At 38.6% G+C, this 19,579-nt stretch overlaps 2 protein-coding genes across 3 annotated transcripts in view; both read right to left on the bottom strand.

The window, feature by feature from the left end:
- The window catches only part of LOC114245638 (uncharacterized), a 382,194-nt gene that overhangs the window by 44,361 nt on the left and 318,254 nt on the right, over positions 1 to 19,579 (bottom strand). The window lies entirely within an intron of this gene.
- Positions 1 to 19,579, bottom strand: part of foi (solute carrier family 39 fear-of-intimacy) — a 50,615-nt gene that overhangs the window by 14,692 nt on the left and 16,344 nt on the right. The window contains exon 1 of one of the 2 annotated variants that reach the window (XM_028177908.2): positions 12,845 to 12,988. The exons of the other annotated variant lie outside the window; for it this stretch is intronic. The gene's annotated coding sequence lies outside the window, so the exon portion shown is untranslated. Of the gene's footprint in view, positions 1 to 12,844; positions 12,989 to 19,579 lie in introns of those variants that run through there. 2 annotated transcript variants of the gene reach the window in all.

Below are 19,579 nucleotides of genomic sequence, written 5' to 3'. Positions count from 1 at the left end.
GGGTCGCTAGTAATATTATAAAGAGGAAAGATTTGTTTGTTTGTTTGTATTGAACAGGTTCCGAAACTACTGAACCGATTTGAAAAATCCTCGTACTGTGTGGAAGCTTCACTATTTCCGATTGACATAGGCTATAATCTTTTTTGGAAAAAAAATTAGGGATCCTTACTAAAAACACAAGGTGTAAAAAAATTACCTAAAGTATTCTTTACATCGTGTGCCCTGCGAAAACTATTAATGATAGAATAAAATAATGTACTACGACTTTGTAGAACACATTATATACAAAAAGTGTCGCGACAGCATAATATGTCTAAATGTTATAGTTTTGCCGCAATAAGTGTTGTTTTATTTTGAAAAATAAAAAAACGTCAAATATCGTTGAAATTTTTGTTAAAGACCCGAGCGGAGCCGGAGCGGGCCGCTAGTCATTGATAAAGGATTTTTTTTTTTAAATAAATTAATAAATATTTACTAACGATCACGCCACGTTAACTGGTCCCGTGATAAGTTCGTAAAGAACTTGTGTTACAGGTACCAGATATCGGAAATAAATGTAAGATTTTTATTATACACATACATATATTTAATATACATCCATAACCCTGGAAAAGACATTTATATTTATCATACAAATATCTTCCCTTGGCGGGATTCGAACCCGCGACCCCCTTGTGTAGTGACCATGTCACTTACCACTACACCAGAAGGCCGATTAAATCAATAAACACGATTTCGCTAAATAAACACCTTTTATCGATCGGATAAAGAGATAAATGTGTTTTTAAAAGTTAAAACTATTTTTAGATTTGACAAACAGGCATAGTTTCCTGTTTGTCCTACCTAGCCTTTTTAGTAATAAGAAAGTTTTTGTAAATTATAAACATCGCGCCATCGCGATCGACGAGTAAATGCGTGCAAAATTTATGACAGTTTCACGGGAACATAACATTTTTGGAAGGATTTTTCTGAATACGTTTTTGTTTTTATTGCTTAGATGTGTGGACGAGCTAACAGCCCACCTGGTGTTAAATGGTTACTGGAACCCATAGACATCTACGACGTAAAACGCCACCCGCCTTGAGATATAAGTTCTAAGATCTCAAGTATAGTTACAACGGCTGCCCCACCCTTCAAACCGAAACGCATTACTGCTTCACGGCAGAAATAGGCAGGGTGGTGGTACCTACGCGCGCGGACTCACAAGAGGTCCTACCACCAGTATATGTGAAAAATGCGAAAATTTTTGACGAGATTCGTGTACTTCATATAATTTGTGTTTCGAACAGATTTAAACCTAAAATTTATAATATGATCTGTCCACCTTACTTATATAATGAGAAATTTCTGCCGAGAAAATGACTACCGTCTTCTTTGTAAATGATATTGACTAAATTCGTTAGCTTCTCTTCTTCGCTTCTACCAATCGCTTTCTTTTACACCACGTACAGATTACCAAATAAACTTTTTACCAATGATTGATAGGTAATTTAATCAATCTATTGATAATATTGATAAACATGTCATTAATAGATTGATTCGCGTGAGCAGTAATCTATATTCGCGTTCAAAACAAAACACACCTTACTTTTGAGTGAGTTCAATGATCCAGTTTTATTTTATTTTTTTAAACAATAATCGGGTTACGTTTATTAGATAAAGAGCATTGCGCAATATATATAATATTACAAAATGACAATTAACCGTTAAATTCGTTTTGATTGTGTCTGTGATTCGTCAAAGCTGATGATTAAAGTAGAACAGAGGGTACTTTTATATTGGTAAATGACATGACGCGGGGACTTTTTGGCGGGAACGCGAGGAGTGAAGTTGTGTGATTTGTTTTTTATTTTGTCTATTTAGTGTTTCTTCAGGTTTAAATGTGTAATAATGGTGGTTTATTAACTGTTTAATATCTGTGAAAGTGCACAAATGTGGGAAAATGAAACAAAGCCGCTGGACGTAACTTCTCGGTTTCCTCCAAAAAGTCCACTGAAAAAATCTCAGTAAATGACCATCATTTTACTGCGATTATATTTCATCCCATATCATCTCATTTCATTAAATTTCATCCCAGTTGATTAATGTCTCAAATTAATCATCTTCATTTCATTTCACTCCATATTATCATTTTTCATAAAATTAAGAAAATAAAGTAAAATAAGACATGACTGAAAGGTCTTAGTTACCAGGTCATAAAATCTCTTAAAAAAAAAAAAAACATGACGCGGAATAAGCCGGGTATATCTCCTGAAATAAACACGACACAGCGTGTTCGGTGGGTCGTACCTGGCGCGAAACACGATACCTAGGTGATTGCGCAAGGCAGGGTCGCCATGAGGTGTGGGGCCTAAATGTTGTTGATTAAAACACGTATTGTCTGTGCGACGACTTTAATTATACTGAACTGACTTACACACTACAACGTCACGATCTATCTACAAAGCGGCTGGTCGTTTAGATCGGAGGATTGATCCTCTTATCGTGGCCGCCACAAAATTGGTACCCGATTCAGGCGACCAAATGAAAAATAGTCGACGTCGCTCTAAGTACCTCATTTCGGATCCTCCCGATCCAATATCGATGATTTTAGGCATCCAAAACACCGGTCACCGTTTTCGTCGATTGAGACGAAGAGTTCGTAAAGCTGCTAAAGCTAGTAACCTCAAGGGGAATTATACTACTGCACGGAACGTGGAGGCGAGCTCAAGGGTTTTGGCCTGGGAGACTTTGTTAACACTAGCCCTAACAAGATTAGTGTTTGGCTGAATGAACCCGATCGGAATCGCGACCCACTGAGAAGATCCGGCGAGAAACTCAGTGGGCTGTGTCTATGAGTTAATTTACTCGTCGAGCCCTTCGTCGCAAGTGACGAGTTCCACGAGAACGATGACCGGTCAAAGTAGATGACGGCATTCCCGAGACCACTTTACAGCAGGTGGGTCGTGTAACAGGTAACCGGTTAGCCCTAAAAATCTTGTTCAATAACCCAACTCGGACCTGCGTCCTTAGTCGTTTGATACCAAATACAACGGAACACCCAGTAATTACGTCACGAGATCCTAATGCTAATAATTATTCTCGTTTTTACCAACACAAATGATATGAAAGTTGCCTTTTGTATATTTACTTTCACATTCACTTTTTCACTCGTTCGAAGGATAGGAATGTTTTGCGTAACTTTTCTTATATTTCTTTCTAATCAAAACGCAGCTATCAGTAATCGAAGGGCCAAAAATCGATTTAGAAACGATTGAACCTGAAACTTCTTAGTGTGGATTCTCGTATTGGACCTTGATCTTGTAAAAAAAAGTACGTATTCCAAGATTCGGTACGCCGCTGTTACGGTGCCGACGTGCGAGCGAGACAAAAACTCATTTGTCGACATCACTGTAAAACTAATCTTGAAGCTGTGGTAAGACCTCTTGTGAGTCCGCACGAGTATGTACCACCACCCTGCCTATTTCTGCCGTGAGCAGTAATGCGTTTCGGTTTGAAGGGTGGCGCAGCCGTTGTAACTATACTGAGCCTTTAGAACTTGTATCTCAAGGTGGGTGGCGCATTTACGCTGTAGATGTCTATGGGCTCCAGTAACCACTTAACAACCAGCTGGGCTGTGAGCTCGTCCACCCATTTCACAAAAATCGCTTCCTATAAGTTGCTTATTAAATAATGCTATAGCAAGGACGTTCGGCAACTGTCTTTTATTTTTCAATTTCACATAACAAGTCACTATTACGACAGGTTTCCGATAATTATGGAGCTCATGCCTTTTCTGGTTTTAAGTGGAGCAGGGCATCATGATACAGAATGCCAGCGCTCTCATATCTCTATATATGTTTAAATAGACTAAGACAAAACAGTTGAGTACCACTGTCTCCTCTGTTTGTCAACCGATTTTTTAAGTTATTTTTTTTTATTGCCCTTGTAGGCAGACGAGCATACGGCCCACCTGATGGTGAGTGGCTACCGCCACCCATGGACTTCAGCAATGCCACGAGCAGAGCCAAGCCGCTGCCAAAATCTATGGCTTTCTTCATTTCCCTACTAACCCAGTCTGCAGGTACTAGGTGAATAAGGGTCATACATACACGCTGTGTGAGAGCAGCAGACTCACATCTAGTTGGCTCCGAAACCGGAGAAAATCAAGAATGTAACGATATTTATGACTGTGGTTTAGTAACAGGAAAATCTAGTAAGTCACAACGACCGGTGCACGACCAAATCGCCCAAATCTCAACATGGATAAGGTTCATATTTCAATATACAATCACAGCGTTCCATAATTTCAACTCATTCGAGCAATGACGTAACGAGTTAAGATTGAGCTAACACTTATGACGTTATTGGACTGCATTACAATAAAAATAATAACGAAATACAACAGCGAGCAACCTACGATGAATTTCATGGCTGTTGTAGTCCATTGCGCGTTGTTTCAATCGATTTACAAATCAAATACGGTCCGCATACGAAACAGCGGTACAAGCATGGCCATGAAAAAAAAAACACTACATACCAATTAACAAGAAACCGTTTTGATGAAAAAATATAATAGTACTGCACACAGACACACGTTTAATATGACCACACATTCATATGCGTAAATACATACTATAATAATAATATGTGAAATGTATCGTTTATCTAAAGAGTACATCACTATCTTACGATAAGAGATACTGCTCGATAGCGATATAAAAAAAAAACTGTTCAAGGAAATTTGTATGTGATGTCAAGAAATTAATACTTCTTTTTTTTAAAACTAAAATCCTCCGACGACGAAGAATATGATTTTCTAGTACTGCACCAATGTATCCATCCTCAAAGAGCTCCAAATCAAACAAATGCTTTCGCCGATTGTGCAATTGCAAATCCTTAATATGTTTGGACCATATCATTCGTAATGAAAGCTCATTGGAACGTTTGGTGGCTCAAGGAAGAGTAGACGGTCAACGGTCTCGCGACCGATCACCCACAAGGTGGACAGACTTGATTAAGTCATCTACTAACGGCCGTTTTCAATAACCTATCTGAGATTACGGATAGATGGCTATCTCCGAATATCCGCAAGAGCGTATCTATCCTTGGTTTGCGTTTCACAGTCACGGATAAGTGCTATCTCTCTGTAACCAACAGTAGATAGCTTCTTCCCTCCGATCTTTCCGAGCCTCTTGATACGTTTCGTTCTACTACAAATTACTTAAAACTTATATTGAAACGGGATTAAGCACGATTTGTATGAGCGTTCTATCTTTTGTAGGCTATCCGTCCTCCCGACGATAGATAGACAGATCCGATAGGAACTGCTATCCGTCGATAGGTTATTGGAACGCAAGTAAGGACAAAAGAATATATTTGTCTATCTTTAGTAACCGAAACTAGGGATAGATAGGTTATTGAAAGCGGCCGTAAGTGTTCCCTTACTGAATGTACACGTACCGCCACAAACAGAGAGAGATGGAGAAGTCTCTCAAAAGCCGCAACAAAGCATTAAGACATACGTAACCACGACCACTCCGCAAGGAGTGTACGACTGAGAAGAAGAAAAAGTAGTGCTTTGGCGTGTTGTGTGGTTGAAGGTCTCTCTCAACCAACGAAACTTAACACAGAGTGGGACTTAGTTCGTCTGCTTATTAAGGCCACAGAGAAATAACATCAGCCGCGTAAAAGTGAGGTTTGATCTGCGAATTTTGAACTTACGCAGCTTTAACTCACGTGCCGCGTTATACATTGCCGATTTACTATTGTTTTGTGCGAGGGTAGGCCCGGTCATCGTTCTTGTCGAACCCGTCACTTGCGACGAAGGGCTCGACGAGTAAATTAATCCACAGACACAGCCCACTGAGTTTCTCACCGGATCTTCTCAGTGGGTCGCGTTTCCGATCCGGTGGTAGATTCTGCGAAGCACGGCTCTTGCTAGGGTTCGTGTTAGCAACGTCGTCAGGTTTGAACCCCGTGAGCTCACCTACTAGTTAAGGTTATGCTGAAATAGCCTCTCAAGGCTAAGGTAAAAAATGATGGTAGATGGTAGTTAATAAATAGCTTAAGAGAACTACACGGATACGTTACAGCAATCAATTTATAATGGAGGAGTTAAACAACTAAATTATAAACATTAATTTGTCGTCTCGTAAGCTCTTTCCATGACTGATTTTTGGTAGGCAGCAACTTGGCTCTGCCCCTGGAATTGCAGACGTCCATGAGCGACGGTAACCACTTAACATCAGGTGGGTCGTATGCTCGTCTGCCGATAAAGGCAATAAAAAATATATGATTTTGCAGGGAAAAAAAGCAAATACGATAACCGTGTTATATGTGTTAATCATTCTATACGTGGATTTATTTTTATTTTTTATCACTTAGGTGAGTGGACGATCTTACAGCCCACCTGGTTATAAGTAGTTACCGGAGCCCATAGACATCTACAACGTAAATACGTCATCCACCTTGAGATATAAGTTCTAAGGTCTCATATGGTTACAACGGCTGCCCCACCCTTCAAGCCGAAACGCATTACTGCTTCGCGGCAGAAATAGGCGAGGTGATGGCGCCTACCTACCCGTGCGGACTCACAAGACGTCCTGCCATCATTAAAAATCATGGTTATCACGCGACAGCTGCCTGTACTTTAGATTACATTGTCGCTTCAAAAAAATGTTCCGCATACAGTATGCAAGTATGCGGTATACTGTTAGCTTAAAGCAAAGCAAACAAAGGAACTAAAGTAGTTTAAGGCGATAAACGAACCTTATCAAGTACAAACGATAAGGTACGTGTAACGTGTAACGGCGTTACTTATCGTTACGAAAATCGACTTCGTAACGCTATCTATCATCACGGCTCTTTTCTTACTAGTCATGATTACTTTGACGATAACATTAATTCCAGGTACTTTTAAAAAAAAAAAAAAAAATATTTACTAACAATCACGCCACGTTAACTTGTCCCTTGATAAGTTCGTAAAGAACTTGAGTTACAGGTACCAGATAACGGAAATAAATGTAAGATTTTTATTATACACATACATATATTTAATATACATCCATAACCCTGGAAAAGACATTTATATTTATCATACAAATATCTTCCCTTGGCGGGATTCGAGCCCGCAACCCCCTTGTGTAGTGACCATGTCACTTACCACTACACCAGACGGCCGATCAATTTTGGAACGCACTCAATGTAATATAATGAAAAAGCAGACGGCGCGCAAGGTCGACAGTCATATTTGACGCTTGGCAGTAAGCTGAGATTTAGATTGCGAGTTGAGTATAGCGCTATCCTGGGTTTTTTTTTGGAGGGAGGTATTCCTGACGGCCTGACGGCTTTGCCAGTTTCACCAGGACAGATGGGCGAGCACGGACTATCTATCTGGCAGACCAGAAGGATTTGATAACAGCTGCCCGAGCGCGAAGGAAACCTAGCAGCTCAAGGGCAACAGCACGAGTTTTTTAACGTTCTCGATCGCGTGAAAGTTAACTCAAATTTGTATGGAGTTGGAACAGCGCCGCTAGCGGCAAACGTTTTTTTTTTTATTGCTTATATGGGTGGACGAGCTCGCAGCCCACCTGGTGTTAAGTAGTTACTGGAGCCCATAGACATCTATAATGTAAATGCGCCACCCACCTTGAGATATAAGTTCTAAGGTCTCAGTATAGTTACAACGGCTACCCCACCCTTCAAACCGAAACGCATTACTGCTTCACGGCAGAAATAGGCGGGGTGGTGGTACCTACCCGTGCGGACTCACAAGAGGTCCTACCACCAGTGACGGAGTGGTGGAGTTTTGCGTGATCGAGAAGTTAAAAGACTTGCACTAAATAAACAGAGCACAGTAGTTATACGAGAACAAGGTGTACCTCTATAGCAAGCACGTGCTTGTATTGTTTTTTTAAATACACACATTTTAATTTATCAAAACGCTTTCGGGTTACGCCTCACTGATCTGAATCGTTCTGCGACGGTCGGTTCCGGGTTCAATACCCAGACGGAGTCTTTTTTTGTCGAGCGTCAAACGATTTCAAACGAATCTTCTTACGGTGATCATTAGTTTGGCCTCACTTTAAATAAGTGAGGTTCTAGTTTTAAATTGTCTAAGCCCGTCCGCGAAAATCTATTTTTTAATTATTTTGTTATTGCCCCTGTAGGCAGACGACCATACGACCCACCTGATAGTGAGTAGTGACCGTCGCCCATGGACTTCAGCAATGCCAGGGGCAGAGTCAAGCCGCTGCCTACCGTAAAGTATTTTCAATATGGAAGATGGTTTTAGACTTGTAATGGTGAAAAATGGTAATCAAAAGACTTTAGACCTTGAAGGATGAGGTGGAATCTTCAATTATGTTTTATAACGGTTGCCACACTCATTGAACCGGATCTTTGAAGCTGTTTCATGGAAGCAATAAGCAGGATTACGGCACGTACCCTCATTTACTTACACACGACGTTTTGGTAGTTAAGAATCTAGATTGCTGTACATTGAATCTCTCGGTCAGCATCCACGAAACTCACACGAAGAGACGAGGCGATATATTACAGACAAAGCCAATAGAACCGAGGATATATTTTTTGAGGGATCAGCATCATATTGTCAACCGCAGAGCAGGGTATTACTTTTGCTGGTTTCTGTACACCCTGTATATATCATATCATAATGTTCTACTGTGGTTATTTTCCGTATCACTACCAGTACGATGAAAAAATAATATTGGTTGTCTGTAAAGTCGTTTTAGGGACGATAGTTTTACGTGATAACGTCAGCAGCAGTGTGCTTAGTGCGAGTTTTTTAACGTTATCGATAGCGTAAAAGTTAACTCTAATTTGTATGGAACGGGATCGTTTGCGTACGTTTGCCGCTAGGGGCGCTGTTCCAACTGCATACAAAATTAGCTTAACTTTTACGCTATCGAGAACGTTAAAAAACTCGCACTAAGCACATAGAACTATTCGAACTGTTAGCTCTGACGTCACGCGAGAAGAGAGATAAACGTGTCACAAGCCAACGCTTGGGATTATCGTGCCTCTCTATCGCTTGTTTCACGCTCTCGCTTGCACGCTCGGAACGTGACACTTTTTCGTGCGTGCAGCCGGTGCTCATCGATTTACAAGACGTTATCAAAAATGGCTATCGTCACACGCTCGTACAATTTAAAATTCGAATCAGACCACCGAAAGCGACACGTACAAAAATCACCTTTAAAACGCGGCAATAAGATCGTTATTATTAATGCATTGTCTGAAGTGACGTCGAACCGATCGTTTGCACGGTTAAATGATACTTAACTGCATTGAAATAGGATAGAGAATCGTGCGTTTGCATTTCACGTACAGGATGTTTTAATTTTATCGTGTACACGTAATAGTTATTTCTAGAATGGCGCGTCTTTTTTTTCCGTTAAACGGCGTTGCGGCGCGTTCCATTGAATTCGTTACAAGCCTGTTTTTGGTTACAATTAGACGCTTTTGTGTGAATTTGTTATTTAAATAATCTAATTTTTATAATTTTTATTAAACCGGTCGAGAGCGTGAAGCGTGGGTTTGAAGGCAATTATCGCTGCCGCCTCTGTTGATGTCTATGGGCTCCGGTATCCACTTAGCATCGGGTGGGCCGTGAGCCAGTCCATCCGTGTAAGCAATAGAAAATCAGATTTTTTTTATTGCTTAGATGTTATTTACGTTGTAGATGTCTAGACATAGGCCATAGACAATGCCGCCATAGACAAGGCCTATAGACAATGCCGCCACCCATCTTGAGACATGAGGTCTAATTTTTACCAGTACAACGGCTGCCCCACCCTTCAACCCGAAACGCATTACTGCTTCACGGCAGAAATAGGCAGGGTGGTACCTGCCCGTGCGGACACACAAGACGTCCTATCACCAGTAAAAAAAAAGGCCAAGTTACTTAAATTTTTATCATTACACTAACTTGAAATAGCAGTCTTCAAATATCAAGGGACATACTATATACATATAATACACGATAATGTCGGTTTGTGTATTTAAAAAAATATATATTAATTTACGAACTCCCTGTGTATTGTGTTACGTAACACAGATCGATTGAAATTGATGCATTTGACTCCATTAGCCTTCTTTAATACATGTCAGTTACAAATATGGTCCTTAACACGAACGAATAAGACTTATTATCGCGATCGCTGCGGAATTAGACTATAATCATTCTAAGCTCAAAGTGCGAAGCTTTAATTGAAATTCTCGAATTCAAAGGTTTTTTTTATTTTATTATTTTTCTTTTTCTATACAAAGGAATAATAAATCAGTTGCGTTAGTAGCTTTAAGTTGTATGAAAACTAAAAATGCATTGATAAATATTTATCTCCGTCCTTTAAGAATAAAAAAACTTCAGAGGTGTCAAGCGACACCCGGATGGAACGAAGTTCCTTTCGATTAATTAGTGAAGGAATTGTAATTTTTTTTTAAAGTCATAATAATAAATTACGGCATTATGAAGAAGAAAAAAACAATACTATGAACTAAATTACTATTGTTGAAACGCTATCTCGAGAACCTGTACTCATTACGCGGACCAATCGGATACGAGCAATGTCACGCGATAAGCGCCTACACGTTGATTGGTCAGAATGACGGATCTAAAAAGTGTCGTGACAACTTTTCGTAAGAACTTTTTCCGTCTAGCCCCCTTTCACAACGCGCGATAAGGAACTTCGTTCCAAAATTAATAAATATGTACATATTAATTAAGGTAAAGTACTTTTTCATTAAGAAATTAACGAAATTAGCAATATTTAAACACAAAAATATACTCCATACAAATATTAATTACGGTAAAGTTCTTTTTCATTTAATAATTAACGAAAAAATTAGCAATATTTAAACACAAAAAATATACTCTATACAAATTTGAGCCTTACGTTAACGAAAATAAAGCGTATATTAAGTAGTTTAAAACTGACGACAAATTTCGAAGCATTATTTGAAAGTACAGACAAACAATATTCGAATTTGGAATTGCATGTTTTTTTTTCTGAATTCATAGTACACATTATTTTAAAACGCAATGTGTGAACTTGGCACGATTAGGAAAAACATCTTTAGTTATTTAACAATAAGAGCGAGAACAGCATGCAGGCGTTGTTGCGTGATATTGGCAATGTATTTTTAGAATGTGTGACTCATGTTTCGCTTAACGGCGAACGATCGAATCGTTTCTTCATAATATTCGAAGAGAATGTCGTCGTTTAGCCGACTTAAAAAAAAGGAGCCTTGTTCGCAAAATTTGTTTTTCTTTTTAAAAAATACAACCAGTGTGTGTCTCCATCACAATTAGCAGATTTAAGTATATCCTTGACTTTAAACTCAACGGACTGTCAAGCTAAATTTATATATCATATATATTGAAAAAAAAAAAAAAGTTTCCACTGACTTTGATGCGGTCGCTTCATTAAGGCGATTATTATTGTTTAATGTGTACAAGATAAGGAGTATAGAGGTGAATTGAATTTTATTGTTATGAATAGCAAAACGATTTGTGGATACAGTTAGTAGCATCAATAACCAGCACCTTCGTATTATTTAAGTCGTCGTGGCCTAAAGGTTAAGACGTCCGGTGCATTCGCGTTGAAGCGATGCACCGGTGTTCGAATCCCGCAGGCGGGCACCATTTTTTCTAATGAAATACGTACTCAATAAATGTTCATGACTTCCACGGTGAAGGAATAACATCGTGTAATAAAAATCAAACCCGCCAAATTATAATTTGCGTAATTACTGGCGGTAGAACCTCTTGTGAGTCCGCACGGGTAGGTACCACCACCCCGCCTATTTCTGCCGTGAAGCAGTAATGCGTTTTGGTTTGAAGGGTTGGGCAGCCGCTGTAATTATACTTGAGACCTTAGAACTTATATTTCAAGGTGGGTGGCGCATTTACGTTGTAGATGTCTATTGGCTCCAGTAACAACTTAACACCAGGTTAGCTGTGAGCTCGTCCACCCATCTAAGCAATAAAAAAAACCTTATATTTTTAAGGCAACGCCTACACTTAAAACATGAACACTTAAATCAAGCTAAGTAAAAAAAAAAACATCTGCCCCTTTTAGTGCTCCCGACCTAGTTTTGTCAGAGCAATCGAAACTGCTATGCCACTATCGTTATGAAACATTCTAGACATTTTTAATAAAAACACTTTTTTTTTTTGTATGTTCCTTCGTTGCGCGCGTTTCATCTCGTGTGCCAGACGCGTCAATGTCATTCAAGGTTTGATTCACGGGCTAGATAACATTTTAACCGACTTCAAAAAAGGAGAAGGTTCTCGATTCTACTGTGTTTTTTTTTATGTTTGTTACCTCATAACTTTTGACTGGGTGAATCGATTTTGATGATTATTTTTTTATTCGAAAACTGACGCTTCCCGTGTGGTCCCGTTTCAATTTAGTCCAGTTCCGATAATGTTATCCATGAGAAAACCATATAAGTGATAAATTTGCATTAAGCACGTGCGCGACAAATAGATGAGTAACTCAATAATTCAATATCACCCCAACCGATTTCGATGATCATTGTTGTTAGTGTATATTAATTTGTTTTGGAATATCTATTTTTTTTCTATTTGAAGTCGTGTTTTTGTTAAAGCATGTCTATTTACAATTATCGTTCTAAGCTTTTTTCGATCTTAACATGTCCTTACAGGTTGAAACTGAAGTACATTAAGTACATTAAAACAGCAAAATAGAATAAATTTGAATTTAGAAACCCACGCGTTACAACATCAAACAAAACACGCTCACACGACGTGGCCGAAAACGTTGTTTGAACAATGTTCGAAATTTAATTTTAAAACAAAACAAATACACACACTCACCGCTATAAAACAAATGCAGACGTAAAACAATAATACTTGCACACTAACAACTATATTATTATTATACAGAACGGTGACGCTGCCAACAATAAAAAAAATAATGCGAAAATGTTCTTTTTTTGAATTTAAAATGCGTTCGATTTCGTTGTGAGCGCGCGCGCTGCCTCGACGCGCGTTACGACGCTACAGAATATGGACGATAACATTTCGTTACGCGCTCGCCTCGCTACAGACGTAACGTAACGAGGCGTTAGCCGATGTCATAGAATATGTAGAATGCGCAGACACGTCACGTACCGGAGCAGTCGGTTTCTGTTCATGTCTTTTTTTTTTCCTACCTAATCTGATAACCTTGAGAGTATATCAGCGTTGCCTTAACTAGTAGGTGAGCTCACGGGGCTCAAACCTGGTGACGTTGCTAACACGAACCCTAGCAAGAGCCGTGCTTCGCAGAATCTGCCGCCGGATCGGAAACGCGACCCACTGAGAAGGTCCGGCGAGAAACTCAGTGGGTTGTGTCTGAGGGTTAATTTACTCGTCGAGCCCTTCGTCGCAAGCGACGGGTTCGACGAGAACGATGACCGGTGCTTGAGGCACCTAAAAGCATCGTTAGTGGATCGGGAGGATCCGAAATGACGTGTCATGTCTTAATTACTATTCAAACTCGGTTCGCTTTGCTGGCCGATTTTTTATTTGCACTTGAACCGAGCGCTACCAAACTTCACAGGATCACTTTATTTTTTGGGCAGGGGACGAACCTCATACGAGGTGTCAACGACTAAGGGGCGCGCGGGGTATGTGGAACTTGCCGATCTACAGTTGTTGGGAGAAGACCGCGAGCCTAATATGTTAAGATGAAGATTGCCTGAAAATTTCATCGAAATCTATCGCGCCATTTTATTTGAAGCTTATGACGAACATACATAAGATACACACACACAAATATCGACTATCATTTAACTAGATTGGGATCCTACTAAAAACTACAAAGAAAAAAAGTATTTTGAGAGCATAGATAAAAAGCATAATAGATATGACGCGGCCAGTGTGCTTAGTGTGAGTTTTTTAACATTCTCGATAACGTAAAAGTTATATCAAATTTGTATGGAATTGGAACGTTTGCCTAAGTTTGCCGCCAGGGGTACTGTTTTTCATTTTAAATTTCACTATTCAATTATTACTACATTTTTAAGATGGCACTACTAAAATGTATTAAAAATAAACGCTGCACGTATAACTTAAGTGCAACGTTTTTTTTTTTTCATTTTTTAAAAGATAAATGTAAAAGTTATCTATTCATACGACGTAACAATATTTTATCGGGTCACCTAAAGCGATGTATCATATTATCGGTCACGTGTCGACGCACTGGACACAATATGATCGAGGTAGAAGGAGGATGTCACGATAGCCTTCGGTCATTCATTATTAAAGGTAAGAACGGGCGAGACGAGGTCAGCTTAGTTTTGACAAGGAAAACTTGTAATATGAACATAGAGTATGTGTAAAGCAGACGGGCCGTAGTTAGAAATTCTGATAACGAATTTCGTGATGGCTGTATTTTTTCTCTACCTATATTATAGCCTAAAGGGATACTTCAGTTACGTTATGGCTGGTAGGTGAGTTCACGGGGCTCAACCTGAGAGAGTTTGCTAACTCTGACCCTGAGGGCGAAGGTGATGGAAGAGATGTGCTCCGCCCTAAGCGCTTCACTTTTCCTCCTTTGCCTTTTCATGAGTTCTGTATCATGCGAGGTTCGGAAGTGGGTTGTTGAGCGACAGGAGGTTTTAGTCAGTTCGACTCCGAAATGCCCCACCCTCCATCCCCAGTGGAGGGCGGAAGTCGGGCGATTTCCTCCTGACCAAAAAAAACACTGGCCCTAGCAAGAGCAGTGCTTCGCTGAATCTACTACCGGTTCGGAATCGCTAATGGCTATAATTCGCCTAGAATAGCACTGAATGATTTTCCTCGGGGTGTCGTATAATAAGACTAAGGGACGAGATTTTATCGGATAACGGGCAGCAGCGAAGCAGCATTTCGGTTTGAGACAGTCGTAATCCAATAAAATGGAGACTCGGACCTCATATTTTAATGTTTGTAGCGGCACTCAGTGCGTTGCTTATCAATAAGCTATCTAATTTAAAAAAAAACCTCATTAACTATATAGGTCCGTTTTTCAAACAGCTAATACCTAATAATATTATCATCTCAAAGAATACATTGAGAGACTTTCTTTGACTCCAAATATATTGTGTCAACTGTAACGTATAACCAATGTCTTAAAAAATATGAAGATTCTATCCTATTCGTGCAAACCCATAAGCCAAAGGGTTTTGCAAAAAAAAGACAAAGTCTAAAATAAAAATCACATCAGTAAAACCCTATCGAATAGACATGCCGGTTTTTTTTAAAGAGTAATAAGTGTTAATTTGTATGTTGATTCTACTGTTTGACGGCAAGTGACGTCACTGAGCACAGTTACAGACCTGATACCTACTCAGAATTGCTCTCGATTCCCAATATCTGACCTACTCGCACGGACCTACAATACGACTTAGCATTCCCATTTGAATCCCTAAGCGCCCTATTATGACCCCAAGGGGAAGGGATGTGGGTATATTTCAATATCAATAACGTTTTCCTGGTTTCCCTTGTGGCAGGTAGCCATCATACAACGCAAGATAATTGACAGATGCCTGAATCTCGCTTACGACATTTTCAAGATAAAGCGCATATATACAAGTTCCGAACAACAACATTTGGACCGTCGGTCTACCGAGCGAATATCACCCGCTCGGTGGAAGATCTTCCCTTTGTCGTATATCTCTTCACCCTCCTTTCCCTTCAATACGACGGCGCGGCGTACCAATCTTATCCAAAATACCATAAATCATGTCTGCCGTCAAATTTCAAAATCAATCAATCCAACAATTTCGTCTGGCATTTCAATCATGAATAATCAACACATTCCGTTTCACCGACACAATCCATCTTTTCAGTGGCTCAAACGAGATCAAAGTATCTCAGTTCGCCGGGAATCACAGAATCCGGAGTAAGATAAATGTTATGACGTCCACCTCTCTATCACGGCGACCACAGATTATTATTCACATAACAGATAGGCGCAATTTAGCTCTTAAAATTTAAACAACACTTCGCTTACGCAGCAATTATATTTTACGGTGTTTGAACGATTTCCGACAACGAAGAGGGTAATTAGTTGTGCCGATAATGCCTTACGCGATAAGGACTAACAGGACGAAAAATTGCACATTCGAAAATGTTAATTTTCTAATTGTTTCTATGCAGAGTGATCGTGGCTGATCAATTTCACGGTCCATTTTGTGATAAGCGATTGCATGAGCCCAGACATCCACCGTGGAGGACACCGCCGACCTTGAGACAAGATCAAGGTCGCAATAAAATTGAAGTCTGCTGCGCGACTAAAATACGAAATCTGATGAAATTAATATTTTGTTGGCACGCTCTACAGCTTAAACCTTTTCAACGGATTTCAGCACATGATGTGTAATTAGAATCGCTTCAGTTGCAGAAGCGAGACTTGCATGTTTCCAAATTTAACGTCTGAGATAAAAATAAACGATCCTCATTAGTTTTCTATAATCAAACAAATAATAAAAAAATATTTTTGTGTGTATTTTCGATATAAACACTAGAAGCTAGACGATTACCTTATCTTTGCAATTTTTATTCAGTACTTTCAATGCAGTGGCGTTTTGTGTTTCATTTCATAAATATATGGACCGTTTATTTTGAAAGTGGTGTAAGTCCATTTTTGAGAAAAATGAGCTATCACGAAATTCGTGCTTAATTTAATGTATATTTTTTATATATAACTAGTCCGTGTTTAATTTCACAAAAAAATCCCACGTTTTGTACAACTTCAAATCGGTCGGTAAATGAAATTGCATAATCATCGATTACAAAAGTGGTGTAAGTCCAATTGACAGAGGTAGGTGGCATAGCCAGACCTCATATGATTTGCCTGTTTTTTTAAATCAACAAATATAGTAACCTTTAATTTTCTCGAAACAAAAGAAAATGGACTTACACCACTTTCAAAATAAACGGTCCATATTTTTCCTTAAATTACTTGTTATAATGATCAGTTTTCTTTTCAGCTCTCTAAGATACTTAATTCCGCGTTCATAAGTTTTTAATGACACAAATGTGTCATTCATTTTGTCACGCTATTTGATGTAACTAATCTGGGCCGTTGTTCGTCATTTGCGCCTGTGTTGTTATATAGAGAATAAAACATATAACTTTAGTGTTGTTTAAGTGATAATATTTTTGGCGTAAGGCAAACCTAGATACAGTACCCGATAAATGTATGTTGAAGCCTTTATTTTTTATCAATTTCTTGACGTTTTTAGTGCAAGGGAGAATAACTAACCAATCTACACGTGACGTATATTTTGCTCTATAAAATTTATCGATACCATGAAAAACGCACACACTAGTCTAAGGAATTCCTGATCCGATTTGGTCTTAAAGGTTTTTTGTTTTAAATACACTGCTCATCGAAGTAATGACTACATAAGCATGGCTCTAAGATACTGGCTTTGTATAATATACTACACTTTGATAAGAGCGTTCTAAATTGCAATTTGAATATTGAAGTAACATTATTGTCAAAGATTATGTAGTTTTTTGTAATCGGATAATCCATATAAAGATTGTAGAAACACTCAAATTATGTCGTCGTCTTATGTGCGGAAATTATTTCTGAATTGGCTTATTATTAGACCACATTTTATTCCCGAAACGATCTTGCAGATATGTTTTGATATATTTGTCTATTTTTCTTGAAGCGTAGTGATGCTCACAACCTATCAGGCGGTAAGCAGGAAGCTATGGCCTTACCAAACGAATGCCGCTATGGCTCCAGACATGAGTCGCTGTATTAAAAATACTTCGTTACTATTAAGTTTCGGAAAACTTTTTTTTTTTAGACTGCATTGCAATATTATGTGTGGGTACATTAGAAAATCTTGGCAAATGACATCTCTACATGAATTAGTCATAACATTTTAATTAACTTTGGATGTACGTTAGACATTTATTTAAAAAAAGCAAAAAGCCGTCTATTCGGCATTTAAGCGAATTTGTTCTTGTTTTTCCTCGACTATTTAAATTGAGTATCTCTATTCATAATTGGTTCTATGGATAAAGTTTTATCCAAGAAATTTTTAAAAAGATCCATAATATTAAAAAACTAGTTAGACACAAAGTCGATAATAAAAGAGTATAGTCCAATCGCTAAAGCCTTGTTCGGACTAGGCGAGTATTTTAGTCGAGTACCGAGTAATTTAGTAACTAAATGTGTCTGAACACCAAAAATTTAGTCGAGTAGGTTAGTAAATAATTTAGTCAAGTCAATCCATTTTGTTCTATTATTTCGGGCGAGTAGCGCCTCCCACCACGCGTCCTTGCTCACTGGCTCACTGACTAAACAAGTCCGAACCTGTTGATTAGTCGAGTTCATTAGTGGCACTTCTCAAATGGGTATCTTTGCGCTGAATTTGAGAGTGTATTTTCGTTAACAGAAAATTCACACAACTTTCGGACATTCTCAAACTATCGAAGTATTCTTTGGGATCTCTTCCAATTCTAATTCCTTCAGAAGACATTTCGTAGCTCCTAGTTTATCTCTTCTATCGCTCCATTTTCGTACCCATAACTTTCTTAATCACAGAAATTTCCTCATCCACCTCTTCCAAAATAGCCATTACGATTAGCTTAATCAGTTTATTCACTCTTTTGCGTTGCAGCCTGTTCATCTTGCAAAACGCCACTCACTTGTGTACTGTACTGGACCGTAATGCGAACGATTTCTGTGCAGTAGCGAGCAGTTTAGCCACTAAATTACTCGGTACTCGACTAAAATACTCGCCTAGTCCGAACAAGGCTTAAGAGAATGCAATCGCTCCAATACCAAATTTAATTTAATAATATACTATATCCCAAGTCGACAAAATTATTTATTTCTCATTGAATAATCATTCATAGGTTGGACTAATGGACAACTTTTTTTTAAATCAAAAACTCAAAGCTATTTCGTCCGTTTATATACTAGAATTCCTCTAGAATGTTCTGTTTTATTTTAATTGCAAAGATCCTTAATTTTCCTTAAACTTCACACAATAGCTTAATCAACCTTCAGACGCGAAACTGATTTGAGATTATATCTAATTATTATTTATCTATTGGACTATATCGGTGAACCTGTAGTTTGAGCCCTGTGAGCTCAACCTCACCTACCAGTCCGCGCGTAGTTGAATTATCCCCTGAAGCTACCAACGATAACGTAGAAGAAAAAATGGATGAACATACTGACCGGGTAAAGCACTGCCTAACAGTACTTTAAGCGGATTGTTGCCTTAATTGAATTGTATATTATCCCTGCCACATTTCTACCCGGAAAGAATTGTCCATATTGAAAATTTCCCCTCTATAGTTTTATACTATTTAGTATATTGTGTATGGCACGGAAAATATATAATAAGCTACCTGATGCTATAAAAAGAGACAAATTATTTTTATTTAAAAAGAACTTGAACAAAATATTAACCTTAACATGTTATTATACATTGAACGATTTTTTAAATGATAAATCATTATGTTGATTTTAAATTCGCTTCTTTCTGTTCGTTTTATGACATAAATAACTAATTCTTATTCAATTAATTTATTTTGTTGTTTGATATTTTA

Source organism: Bombyx mandarina, chromosome 02 (assembly GCF_030267445.1).
Source record: "Bombyx mandarina strain Sakado chromosome 02, ASM3026744v2".
In the NCBI taxonomy this organism is placed as follows: domain Eukaryota; kingdom Metazoa; phylum Arthropoda; class Insecta; order Lepidoptera; family Bombycidae; genus Bombyx; species Bombyx mandarina.
This window is presented reverse-complemented; position numbering and strand designations above follow the sequence as displayed.